Below are 12262 nucleotides of genomic sequence, written 5' to 3'. Positions count from 1 at the left end.
GATACTCTTTGGAAAGCTTTGAAACCAGCAACCCAGGAGAGATTTGAAATGGAGCCTGGCTGGAGTATATCTGTGCAGGGAGGAGAAGGGATGGGATGAGATCTCAGCAAAACAGTCTGGGCCGGAGATAGGACAGAATAAAGTCTTTTGCAACATCCAAGACCTCAACAGCAAGTGGTCCAACTGCCATCTCTTCTCCCCTCTCATTGTAACAGGATCTAGCAGAGCTGGATTCAGTTGGTGAGAATTTATCAGAAATTAGCCCGTGTCTTGTGAACATGGCTTGGAATTGCCAAAGCTGGACAATCTGCCTGATGACCAGAGCCTGAAAGCTGTTTGTGATGGAATGAACGCCCTGGGAAGGATGGTGATATCCCAGTTGGGTGGCCCTATAAGAGAGGATGTCTGTCACTCAGGTTTGGAAGGGATCATTTTGGGGTATGGCACCATCTCTGGGTTTGTTCTTCCAGGTCTCTGGTTACCCATGATATGGAGTTGTGAGTCCCTCACACTTCAAGCTTGGGTCTGGGCATTCTGAAAGTCTGCAGTCCCAAATGCTGTATCACCAACTTCCCTTCCCAATGTCCTTGCTGCCACTCCTGCAGTTTCTCCCAACCATCAGGGTGGGATGCTTGCAGGCCTGATGCCCTGGGGTTGGGCACCTCATTCATGGGGTGCTTCCAGCAGGGAGCCCAGGAAAACTATGCAAGGCTCCTGGCTGCTCTGGTTTGTGCTTTGCAAGAGATAAGACCACCAGCAATGCCCTTGCTGGAGGGAGAAGTGAACAAACTGTCCTGCTGGGCTTTGTTATCATTTCTGTGCTCATCTGGATGTCAGCATCATCGTGTCCTGGTGTGCTCCTCCTCAGCACAACCTGATAACAAAGGGGCTCTGAGAAACCACGTTTGTTATCAAACGTGCCGACTCAGACATCAGCTTTGTGCTTTGTGAAAGAAGCCAGTAGTTTCTGCTTGCCTCAGACATCCCAGGGGGCTGATTACACTGTGCTCTGATTATTGGTCCCATCAACAAAATCTTGCATGTTCCAGCTCTGAGGTGTGTGGCCAGATGGGATTTAGGCAGATGCCCACTTCACCCATTGCCTTGCCATGGGATGGGTTCACTGCCTCCTCCTCCTCCTCCTCCTCATAGTGAGGCTGCAGGCTCCAGGTGCTGGGAGATACAATTTGCCCCGCACTAGAAACATGAAGAAAAGTGTTCATATTAACATTACTCTTTCTTCCTCCCATGCCTTCTCTTTCAGCAAGTTACCACCTTAAATAGTACTACTACTGCTACTACTACTACTAATAATAATATCAGCTGCTCTCTCTAAGCAAAGCTGCTGCTGATTGCCTGACTAGGGCTAACAAAACCCTCCCCATTTTTAATCAACATGAAAACCTCCCCTGTGCTGCCCTACCCACCCACCAGCTCGGCCTCCCACCCATGACAGCCCCTTCACTTTCCCAAACAGGCAACAGATTTCAATTTAGCTTTGAGTGAGGGAAGCTCAATTGGGTTATTAAATTTCACACACTAATTGACACGCCTGCCGTAAAATATAACTTGCACAAACACAATTTATACTAATGACACAGGCGGGGGGGGATGCTTGCTGCTTCCAATGCCTCTCCAGTTCCTCTCTCCGACAGCTCCCATGGGAACAGGGCTTAATTGCCCCTCCAGCGCAGGGCAGCGAGCAGGGCGGGAGGTTAAAGAGAGCTGAATATGGCCCCACTGATGGGATGCTTCCTGCTCCTGCACAGAGGGGTGGGCAGCAATGGGGCACGTGGGTTTTGGTGCCCAGCTCCCCAGGCACGCTGCAATGCCGTGTCATAAATCCTTAATGGCAATGGATTAACCTCGGCCGGGTCCCCGGGCACGAGTTAAGCGCTGATGTTTTGCAGCCAGGCTCCTTGCAGAGCTGCTGGAGAGCTTTGTTTCCTGGTGGCCAACAGGACAGCAGTTTCCAATTGGTGTTTGCATGGTTTCCTCATCCACCCATTTTTGGAGGAAAATACTGCCTTGACCAGATGCTCACTGCAGGTTCCCTCCTGGCCACACTGCTGCAGAGCTCAGGGCACAAGGCTCAGGGCACATTTTTCCTCCAATTTGCCCTTGTGACAACTCATTGAATAGGAAGTTATTACAGCAAAGCCATATTCCAGTATGCAATAGTACTGCAGAGCTGATGTCAGACTGGTGATGGGAGAATCATGGCTGGGCAGTGGTAATGTTTGCATGTAGGGAGAACGGACATCACCATTCCATGTCTTGCATGTCCCCTTTTTTGAGAGGGAGAGATTGAATCTGGGCATAGATCATCCCTTTTGTCCACCCAGGGAAATGCAAAGCTCGGCCCCAGTGCCTCATCCCCTCATTAATGCAGAGCATGGATTTCATCACAGTGATTGCTCAATTCTAGTATTAACAAGGCATAAATCTCCTCATCAACTGCTCTGAGCCTCTAAGTGCAGCCCCTGGGGGAGATCAGCAGCCCCCAGCCCAGGCCATCACCCTCCACCCATTTCCCATTCCAATTCCTGCAAGTCCTCAGCTGTGCCCATGGAGATGTGTGTGGGCCAGAAGCCAGAGTTGGCTGTTCCCTTTGAACTCACCTGCAGCTTTTCCTTATACATCACTCCGCTGGAGCTTTCTGAGCTTTCCCAGTGATGATCCCAATGCTGTTGTCCTGGTGTTGCTGCCCTGAGTGAGGTCAGGCTATCTGCACAGCCTCGCTCACCCATCTTGCCATCTTGCATGCGTTGGTGCATGCTTGCTCCCAGCATGCCAGCAACAGACCCACTCAAGGAAGATCTTGCACTGTAGCCCTTAAAGGGCGAAAATATTCCAGGCCAGAAAATCCCTCCTTCCTGCTGCTTCCACTCTGAACTACTTTCGGAAGGTCTGTTCAGGGCTGTGAGTTCATGGCAGTGCTGGTGACTATTCCAGCAAGCAAACATGTGGGCAGTGCTCGCCCCCTAACCCGCTGTACACAGGAAGCCTGAGATGCTGCTAATAGCTTCACAGTAGCTGGGTCCACTTCTGGCCCAAATCTCTTTGATATGGCTCTCAGATAGCGTTGCTGACTATTTTCCCTGAGCACTCACCCAACGTTTCCTGTTGTGTGGATCCGGACTGTGAGAGCAAACAAACAGAGAGGGGATTGAAATCAACCCCCGTTCCTTCCTGTGGTGCTGGTGTCAACTCAAAGCGCAGCTCCGAAGTGGAGTAATTAATTAGCTAAAATGCAAGGCAAGCTGACAGGGCTCATTAAGAGGGGGAGTGACCGTGCCCCGCACTGCCCGCTCCATTTCCCAGGGGGATGTCCCTGCGCGGGGGCTGACCCCAGCTCTGGGGTCACAGCCGTGATGCTCTCCCCCTGCTCCAGCCATGGGGATTTTCCTCCCAGCTCCACAGCAGTCGCTTTTTGACTCGAGAGGCCGTCTCCCACGTCATCCCACTTTTATAAACTCCGGGTGCTTGAGTTCTTCCTATAACTTGGCAACTCCGGGTCGTATCCTGTAGCCATAAGCACTGCAGGGAGACTGGCACTGCTGGGCACAGGATCAGCCCCGGGACAGGGCTGCTTGGCATCTCTTTCTGACAGTGGTTTCTGTGTTGTCTGTGCTCCCCTTGTTCCATGCTTTCCCTTTAAATCACTCTATGTACGGCTGCTCTTCAGGGGATTACTCGCGGAGCTGACAGGCAGACAGGTCTGGCTGTCTGTGCTTAGCGCTGGCTGTAAATGCTCTTGCTCTATAGCATGTGAGCCCGGGATTAAACGCGGAGAAAGAAACAATTCACTGTGACTTGGTCTGCGAAGTCTTTTGAAAGTTAAGTTATGGCTGTTAAATGTTAACACCGTATAATGCCTGTCTTTATCGTATCTTTGCAATAAAGTGATGACATGGCTCTATTATGAGCTGCTCACACAGAAGCTCCCAAACCTACAGTATTGTGACGGCATTTAATCTCCTTTCCAAGCGCCTGGGACTTTCACACTGGCTTTGTCTGCGGCGTTCCTCCGGGCTCACACTCAGGCGAAGACGTTTTCCAGAGAAAAGATGGAATCGTCAAGTCCACCCCCAGCTGTGCGAGGCCTGGGAAATCCCACACCCTGCCACAATGCGGGTCCCTGCCACACTACCTGTCCTTTTCCCATCTCAAGGACGCGCGGCGTTGCTTATCAGCCCGTAAATCAGCAGCAGCAATAAAGCGCTGGCATCCAGAGCAATAGCTTTTGTCCTAATGTACTACTTTGCGATTGCTCCGCACAGCCAACATATTAATGGCACAAATTCATTACAATAAATGAAGATAGCGACTGGCCGTGGGCCAGAGTCGAATGAGGACAGAAAAGAAAAATAAGAAGTTGCTTTTGCTCCTGCCAGTTTGGCACGTTTGGGATGCCAAGCAGGGTATGTGGGATCTGGAGCTTCTTGCAGGGGAGGGAAGAATCAGAGGATCGTAGAATGGCTTGAGTTGGAAGGGACCTCAGAGATTATAAGGCTCCAAGCCCCATGCCGTGGGCGGGGTTGCCAACCACTAGATCAGGGTGCCATAGGTACCTCCAGGGATGGGGCAGAAGTGGCTGCTCAGCGGAGGAACAGAAGCACTGGGCCATGTGGGGAGGCACAGGAGGTTTCTCCATGTGACCAACAGCAGGATATGGCTTCCAGGTGAAACTGGAGTCAATGGCCTCATTACCAGAGCAAGGGGATGTGTTGTGAGGACATGGCACAGACTGCGCAGAGAAGTGTGGGTGCTCTATCCCTGGAAGTGCCCAACGCCATGGATGGGCCCTGGGCAGCCTGATCTGATGGGGGGCAGCCAGCCCACGGGAGAGAGCATAACTAAATGATCTTTAAGGTCTCTTACAATCTAAACCATTCTATGATTCTATGTACAGCAGCTCTCCCTGGTCAGAACTGCTGCCCCACTAAGGCCACTAAACCATCCATTGATTCACCCATCACTGTCTTTGTCTCTTCACCCATGGCTCTGTCCCTCTCCATTTTCCAGTCCGGTTGCAGCTCCAATGCTCAGTGTTGCTCCTCCCACTGGTGGTCTGCTCATCTATATATTGATAGGGGACACAGGAATTATTGAGCACCTGGAATGCTGAGTTGTGAGAGATTTAAAAATCATTATGCGTTTAGTTTAGCAAAGGAAATGCAGTGCAGTATGTATCAGCTGAATGCAAGGACTCTTAATAGCAAAGGACTGTTTAATTTAGCAACAAGAGCCAATGGCTGCTAATTAAAATTAGAGATATTCAAATGAGAAATAAGGCATGCATTTTTAAGAGTGAGAAAAATTAACCACTGGAACAAGCAATCAGGAGAACGGGAGGATTCTGTTGCTTGCAAACAAAATCTTCCCAATTCTGGAAGCAGAATTACAATCAGCCACATCCTATTAGGTTAAAAGTTGAGTGATGTTGTGTGGACATGCTTTATGATCTATATTCTGCCAGCTCGTATCAGAAGGTGTAACTGTCCGCACAAGTGTTCTGCAGCAGCTGAATGGGAAGAGTCCAGCCTGGGTTCATCTGTGTGCAGAGCATCAGCACCAGTCACATTTTATAACTGTGTAAGAGTGACTCTGGTTTGGAAACCGGAGTTGGGACTTGGGACTGCGCAAAGCAGCCGTGGTTTCTGCCTCTCCATGCTGAGCACGCCTGCCTCTCCATGAAGGGAATGGATCCCCAAGCAGGATTGAAATTCCCTACGCACCGTTCAAAGTTCTTCTGCAACTGTGCATTTTAAATGGGACCGTGGATGGAAGTCAAACTCCTCGGCTGTTTTTGTTAGGAAACACCTTTTCTACCACCTCCTTTCTTTTGCCAACGGGAACATAAATAAAACCGTCTGCGCTGAGGGCAGATGTTGAGCTGTTTCCTGGCAGAGCTGTGCTGGGACTGCACTCCCAAGCACCCATTCATTTCAAGCCTGCAAGGCGAGAGAGCAGTTGTAGGAAACAGAAAGTTTCTGTTCAAACCAAGGCGGCAATTGAAGGCCTTCCCTGAACAAAAACCCCTGCATGCATTCATGCTTCAGAGAGTTTGCAACAAATTTAGTGTTGAATTCAGCTCAAATGAAGGTTGATTAAAGCTCCCGGATAATTACTCGTTTAGCTGCAGAATGTGTGCTCAAGGAGAAGTGTTGCAAAGCTTTCTAAAGCCTGGAAAGCCCAGTGCTGAGCTGGAGCTGCCAAGCAAACGGATGTGCCAAGTGGAGCACCCTAATGATATCAGTAACAGTAATTATACAGAGAGGGAAGCAAACACTTACCCCATACAACTGCAAATCTGCCACAGCCTTGTGCAACCATGTCTGTGCCTGTGCCTCCTACGGGAGCCTGGCTGGGGCTGAATGTACAAGTGAGCTCTTTCTAAGCTCCTGGGCTGAAGTTTTCCTTTCCCTTCTCCCTCTATAGGTGGGAAGCTGGCAAAGCCCGGCCACAGGCAATGACCAGGTGCTCAGCATCAGCTCAGCATCTGTCCCCTGCTGTTTGGGAAATCATTGCCCCATGTGCAACTCCTCCGCACCCAAAACCTTGGAGGACCCTGCCAACATCCTTCCCCAAGTTAACATGGAAAGAATTTAGCAGGGATGCTGAGAAGTTTGATTCAAACCAAGGCCTTGTTGGAGAAGCCATGCCCAAGCTGACTTACATTCCTGTGTCTGCCATGGTTCAGCACTTTGGCCCCAATGTATGGGGCAAAACAACCCAACCTGGCTGCAGCAGCACCCCCAAAAAACTCCATAGAGCACAGTGCAGCCATCCTGCAAGAAACACTGCCCTGGTAGTGTGGGATCAGAGGGGCGGAGTAATTGTCCCAGCACTGTGTCATTATCTACAATTTCCAGGTCGTCACAAACAGCACTTAAGGTCATTTCTCTCCTATTAGAGTGGAGCTGGGGGTGTAGGGGGCCAAGCCCAGCATCAGGCCATGCTGCAGAGTTCGAGGAGGGCTGACTCTATTAGTGTAGAAATTACAGGCTTTGGAAGCTGTCTTCTGAAAGTCCTCCCAACAGGCCATTTTCCTCAGCTCTATATAGGAAGTTAACGTTTTTAATCTAATTGCGACCCAGACAAGTTTGTTTGTATTATCTGAGCCTGTGTGCGGGTTTGCCCACTCCTTAAGTCAATGTTGACATTGCAGCTGAGCTGAGTGCTGCTGCTTCATTCCTTTCTCCTCCCCTCTCCCTCCCTTTGCTCAGCTCAACCTCTCTGTAACCTTTGAGGTTTTTAATGCCATGCCCAATGCGCTGGGATATAAATGTTGCTAAAGTAAACAACAGATGAAGTTTCTGGTAATAAAAAAGCTAACCAAAAGTTATTACCTGCTTAGATAATTGGCTCCATTAGGTAATTTAGCTCCATTCATGGCCCGTTACTTAAGAATAGCTCCTGATGTAGAGACCGAAGTATCATTTACCTGCGCTACTGGGGGGACGCATTCTTAAAAATGCCTGTCATGAAAGAAGGGAGTGTGTATGCAGTGATTTGGTGTAGGGACCAAGTGGAAGGTGATCTTTTTTCCCCCAAAGAGCTGTGGATGGGGCGATATGTACATTACCCACTTTCAGAACTGAAAAATTAGGGTGCATTAATCCTTTCTGGAGAAGTACTCCATACAATGAAGGGGCTGCAAAGGGAAAGTGACCTCCTAGGTGAGCACAGCTTTGGCTTTGGCTCATCATTTGAATTATAGAATCATTAAGGTTGGGAGAGACCACTAAGGCCATCTAGTCCGACCGTCAGCCCATCCCCACCACGCCCACTAAACCATTTGTGTCCATTATGCTCCGTAAAGCAGCTCCACAAAGAGGGTGGATGCTGATTTAATTGGAAAGTGGGAAAGTCCAGCTGTCCTGGGCAGAAAAGCTGTTGCTATCACGGAGCCACGGTGATTGAACTTTGCTAATGACTGTGTTTTGCTTTCCAGGGCTCACTGGGGGCTTCCCCAGGCAGCTCCCGTGCTGCCAGCGGTCGGATGCTTCCCACAAATGAGATCTTCCTTCCCTGGTGCAATGAATGTTTACCCGCGGTGCTGATACCGGCTCAGTCTGTCACTGCGGGATCAAAACCAGAACTGCACAGTCCCTGATAAAAAGGCCAGATGTGCCGCTGTAATTAATGCAATTTGCTCAACACCGCAACAATTAAGTGCAATGCGATAGCTCAGTAATCTTCGGGGCTTGGAAGTGCCATCCCCAAGGCATCCCCAGCTGCTCCAGCTTTCCTTTCTGCTCTGTCTTTTTCATAAATTTAGAAACATAAAGGATTTACTGAGGAACCACAACATCAAGTAAAGGGAACAGAAAGAACACAACGCGGGGGGGTGAGGTGCACCTGAGGTGCTTTGGCACACAAGGCACATCCACACCCTCATCAGCAGGTCCTCCATCATCAGTCTCTGCTCAGGATCCACCCAACCTAACCCTTTGCCATTGAGACCAAGGCTCATGGGCCCTTCTGCATGCAGTCCTTTGCTCGGTAACATTGCTCACTCTCATGTTCTTGCTCCAAAGCCAAGCTCCCATTTGCCTCCCTCCCTTCACAGACCAGTGTCATCCGTTGGGGTCATCACAGCTCTGTTCACAAGCTGTGAAGTGACAGGATGCATTTATATTCCTCATTACTTCTTTTTGGTTCATACAAGAAACAGAAAAGCTCCAAAGTTTCTCTTTTAGACACAAATCCCTCAGGATTTTGTCGCTTAAAAACTGGGGGGAGTAAAAAAAGAAAGACAGTAATGAGGGAAAAGTGACGAAGTTTTGTTAAAAGCCTACAGGTTTTCATGGAAAATGAAGTGATGGGAAATGAGAGGTGTTTGATAGATGGGCTAATTTCCCTACCTGACAACCCAGACAGTGTGATACAAAAAAAGCCCACCATGTTTGGGTTTGTTGTTTTGTTTTGCATCCCCTCTATGTGTGTGTATATGCATGCCTTCAGAAGGGAAGATGCTACTTTTACATATTAATGCATGCATGTATCTCTACCATCCATTAGCAAAACTATCTCGAAAAAGGGAAGAGGTTTATATATTTATTTTTTTTCCCCCAGCATTTGTAAGCTGAAGGCAATTAAAAACATCACAGAGAAGACAAAAGGGAGCATTGCCCTCTTTCAGCCCACTCAGAGAGGGGAAGGTTCTTGCGAACTTAAATGAGTTTGACAACCTTTAAATATAAACAGCTGATCTGACTGCTGAGAAATTATTTAAAAAGAAGAAGAAAAGGAGAATAAAAAGTTCCTGAGAAGGTCAGCAATGGAGTGAGTGCCAGCCACATCACCATCTGTAGCACAGTCCAAATGACAAGGACAAAGGAACATAATTAGGTCTTGGTAAAAGGCATGGGCTGGAGGTAATCCTTTGGATTGTGATCCTTTGGATGACTTATACCTACATACATGTCCCTGTCCCACATACAGACGTAGGAAATGGTATTAAAGCTTCTGCATTTGGTGCAGCCAAATTCAGGGCATGGTATATCTGTAACTGTCTAGGAACGAGGGTTTGGGGGTGAGAACACCTCTGAGCATATTCTTCAGTTCTGAGTGGCACACTGAGGGCTGAGATTTGTGCTGAATGAAACGATGAATCAAGTTGGATGACAGCTGTCACTCTTATAAAAATGATACAGGTTGTACAGACACCCCAGTTCAGAGGGGACCAGTTTGACCATCACCTTCAGGGTTCAAAGGCTAATTTTTCACCACACATTCAGTGGGCACCCATGTTCAGGCTTCAGACATTAAAACAGAAACCATCTGTGGGTATTTTTTTTTCAGGAGCAAAACACCAACAGAACATTTGGGCAAATGGGTGCCCAAAGCTATCTATCTCCCTCACTGCATTATGAGATGTGATGGCTGCAATATGGCCAAAGCCCTGGCATGACCCCATGCCACAACTCCAGATGTCATCCAGACTGGCAGGCTGAGCTCCCTCCCAGGAGATGAGCTATGGAAGGGAAAAACAGGACAGGTAGACAGGACCAGCTGTGGGGTGGATGTGCCCTCAGACAGCCCCATTGGGGTGAGTTTTTGGGAGGACCTGGCTGGAAAGCTTCAGAGCGAGGTTGGTCTTCAGACCAAAGCATCTCTGCACTTGCTATGGTAATTGTGTAACTAATGGCCTTAAGTTGTGCCAGGAGAGTTTCAGATTGGGTATTAGGAAAAAATTCTTCTTAGAAAGAATGGTGATGCAGGGGCACAGCTGCCCAGGGAGGTGGGGAATCACCATCCCTGGAGGTGTCCAAGAACCATGGAGATGTGGCACTGAGGGACGTGGTGGGGATGGGCAAATGGTTGGACTGGATGATCTTAGAGGTCTTTTCCAACGTCAGTGATTCTATGATCCTAACGCTATCCCTAACCCTAATGATTTTATAAACTAGGGATAAGCAGAGAAGCTGGAGTGCCACATTGGGCTTGGGTTGAGGCACCTCAATCTTCTTTTGTATGCGGCTCTGGAAACGGGGTAAGTTTCCAGTCCACTTATAGTAAAAGACCTTTTTAGGCCAGAGTGGTGGTTTTGTTGACAGAAAGATGCACCCCTTACGTGTGAAGGTAAGAATTTGCAGGTGTTGCTGCACAACTCAGAGCAGAGCTCCCAGGCTGACTTTGAAAGTCTGAATCTGCAAATCCTTCCCTATACCACCACACTAGTTTCAGGGAAATGCTGCCTCTCAAATCAGGTAGGAAATTAAAAGAAATTAATATGCTACTCAGCAAGATTAATTAATTAGCTAATGTGCATAGATCACTTAGGAACAGTAAAGCCCTCGATAACTTTTATGTCTGAGGAAATATGGTCTAAAGTGGTTCAATTCCAGCCCAGTAAAACTGACATCTATTAGGGAAGCTGATTTGGAGAGAAAGGTGCAGGAGGGGATCGGTGCCAGCAGCTACCTGGTAATCACGAGGAGGAACAGAAAGGCTCCAGCAGGAAGGACTTGGGGTTACAAGACCATAAAACATGGGAGTCCATAAAGTTTCCGAGTTCTGAAGGCATGCCTTAAAAGTTAATATCATGCAATATCAGAGCCATAACAACAAGTCACCTAGAGCCATTTATTATTCATTGAGAATCACCCTCATGCACATCTACCAAAAGTCCTTTAATGTCTCGGGTCTGTTCCTCTTATCTGAAGGAGATTTACAGGGATACGATTGCATCTTAAGGAAATGCCAATCAATTATTTTAACATTAATTTCTGCCACTCTTATAACTCTCCCAGGGTACAGAATGACCATATATAATGGTGTAGCTGTTAAGCTGCAAGAGATACCATTTCCCCCTTTATAATTGGACATTGTGTCAGTCGTGCTATCAATAACTGCTGCATAATACAATTATAGTTGTATGCTAGATTGCCATGTATTTCTTGTTATAGCCCTGTGTTATGCCTCTAAACATCCTCTGGAAATGTTTTTACATGCTCTCCTGTACAGAGAACTGGCTTGACATGAAATCAGTGTGTTTCAATTTCAAATAAAGGGAATTAGGTGGTGACATTCCCCTGAAATATGACAGAGGCTGTGTGCTTCATTGTCTTGAGCTCGGAGCCATCAGCCCTTCTCCTCAAAATGAGTACGTAGCTCTCAATGCTTTTAAGTTACCACTGGCTGTTTGTCTTCTCTTCCTTGTTTAGAACTCATTGGTTTCTTTTTCTTTTTCTCTTTCTCTTTCTTTTTCTTTTTCTTTTTCTTTTTCTTTTTCTTTTTCTTTTTCTTTTTCTTTTTCTTTTTCTTTTTCTTTTTCTTTTTCTTTTCCTTTTCCTTTTCCTTTTCCTTTTCCTTTTCCTTTTCCTTTCCCTTTCCCTTTCCCTTTCCCTTTCTCTTTCTCTTTCTCTTTCTCTTTCTCTTTCTCTTTCTCTTTCTCTTTCTCTTTCTCTTTCTCTTTCTCTTTCTCTTTCTTTCTTTTTCTTTTTCTTTTTCTTTTTCTTTTTCTTTTTCTTTTTCTTTTTCTTTTTCTTTTTCTTTTTCTTTTTTTCTTTTTCTTTCTCTTTCTCTTTCTCTTTCCCTTTCTCTTTCCCTTTCCCTTTCCCTTTCCCTTCCCCTTATCCTTTCCCTTTCCCTTTCCCTTTCCCTTTTCCTTCCTCTTTTTCTTTTTCAAGCAAGCCAATACATTATACTAAAAACTCCAAAGAAATTACCCTTAGGTGACTTTGAAAAATCCAACCCTAAATATATCATGGTGGTTCCTTTAGGAGGTCCCTTGTGCCCCTGAGACATA

General features: G+C 47.3%; 1 long non-coding RNA gene across 1 annotated transcript in view; it reads left to right on the top strand.

Moving 5' to 3' along the window:
• Positions 1 to 11559, top strand: part of LOC121107120 — a 56512-nt gene extending 44953 nt beyond the window's left edge. The window contains exon 3 of the long non-coding RNA XR_005840618.2: positions 7961 to 11559. This is a non-coding gene — a long non-coding RNA (uncharacterized LOC121107120). The remainder of the gene's footprint in view (positions 1 to 7960) is intronic.
• Positions 11560 to 12262: the final 703 nt, after the last annotated feature.

This window comes from Gallus gallus, chromosome 18, assembly GCF_016699485.2.
Source record: "Gallus gallus isolate bGalGal1 chromosome 18, bGalGal1.mat.broiler.GRCg7b, whole genome shotgun sequence".
Classification (NCBI taxonomy): Eukaryota; Metazoa; Chordata; class Aves; order Galliformes; family Phasianidae; genus Gallus; species Gallus gallus.
The sequence above is the reverse complement of the archived record's forward strand: the minus strand, read 5'-3'. Positions and strand labels throughout refer to the sequence as shown.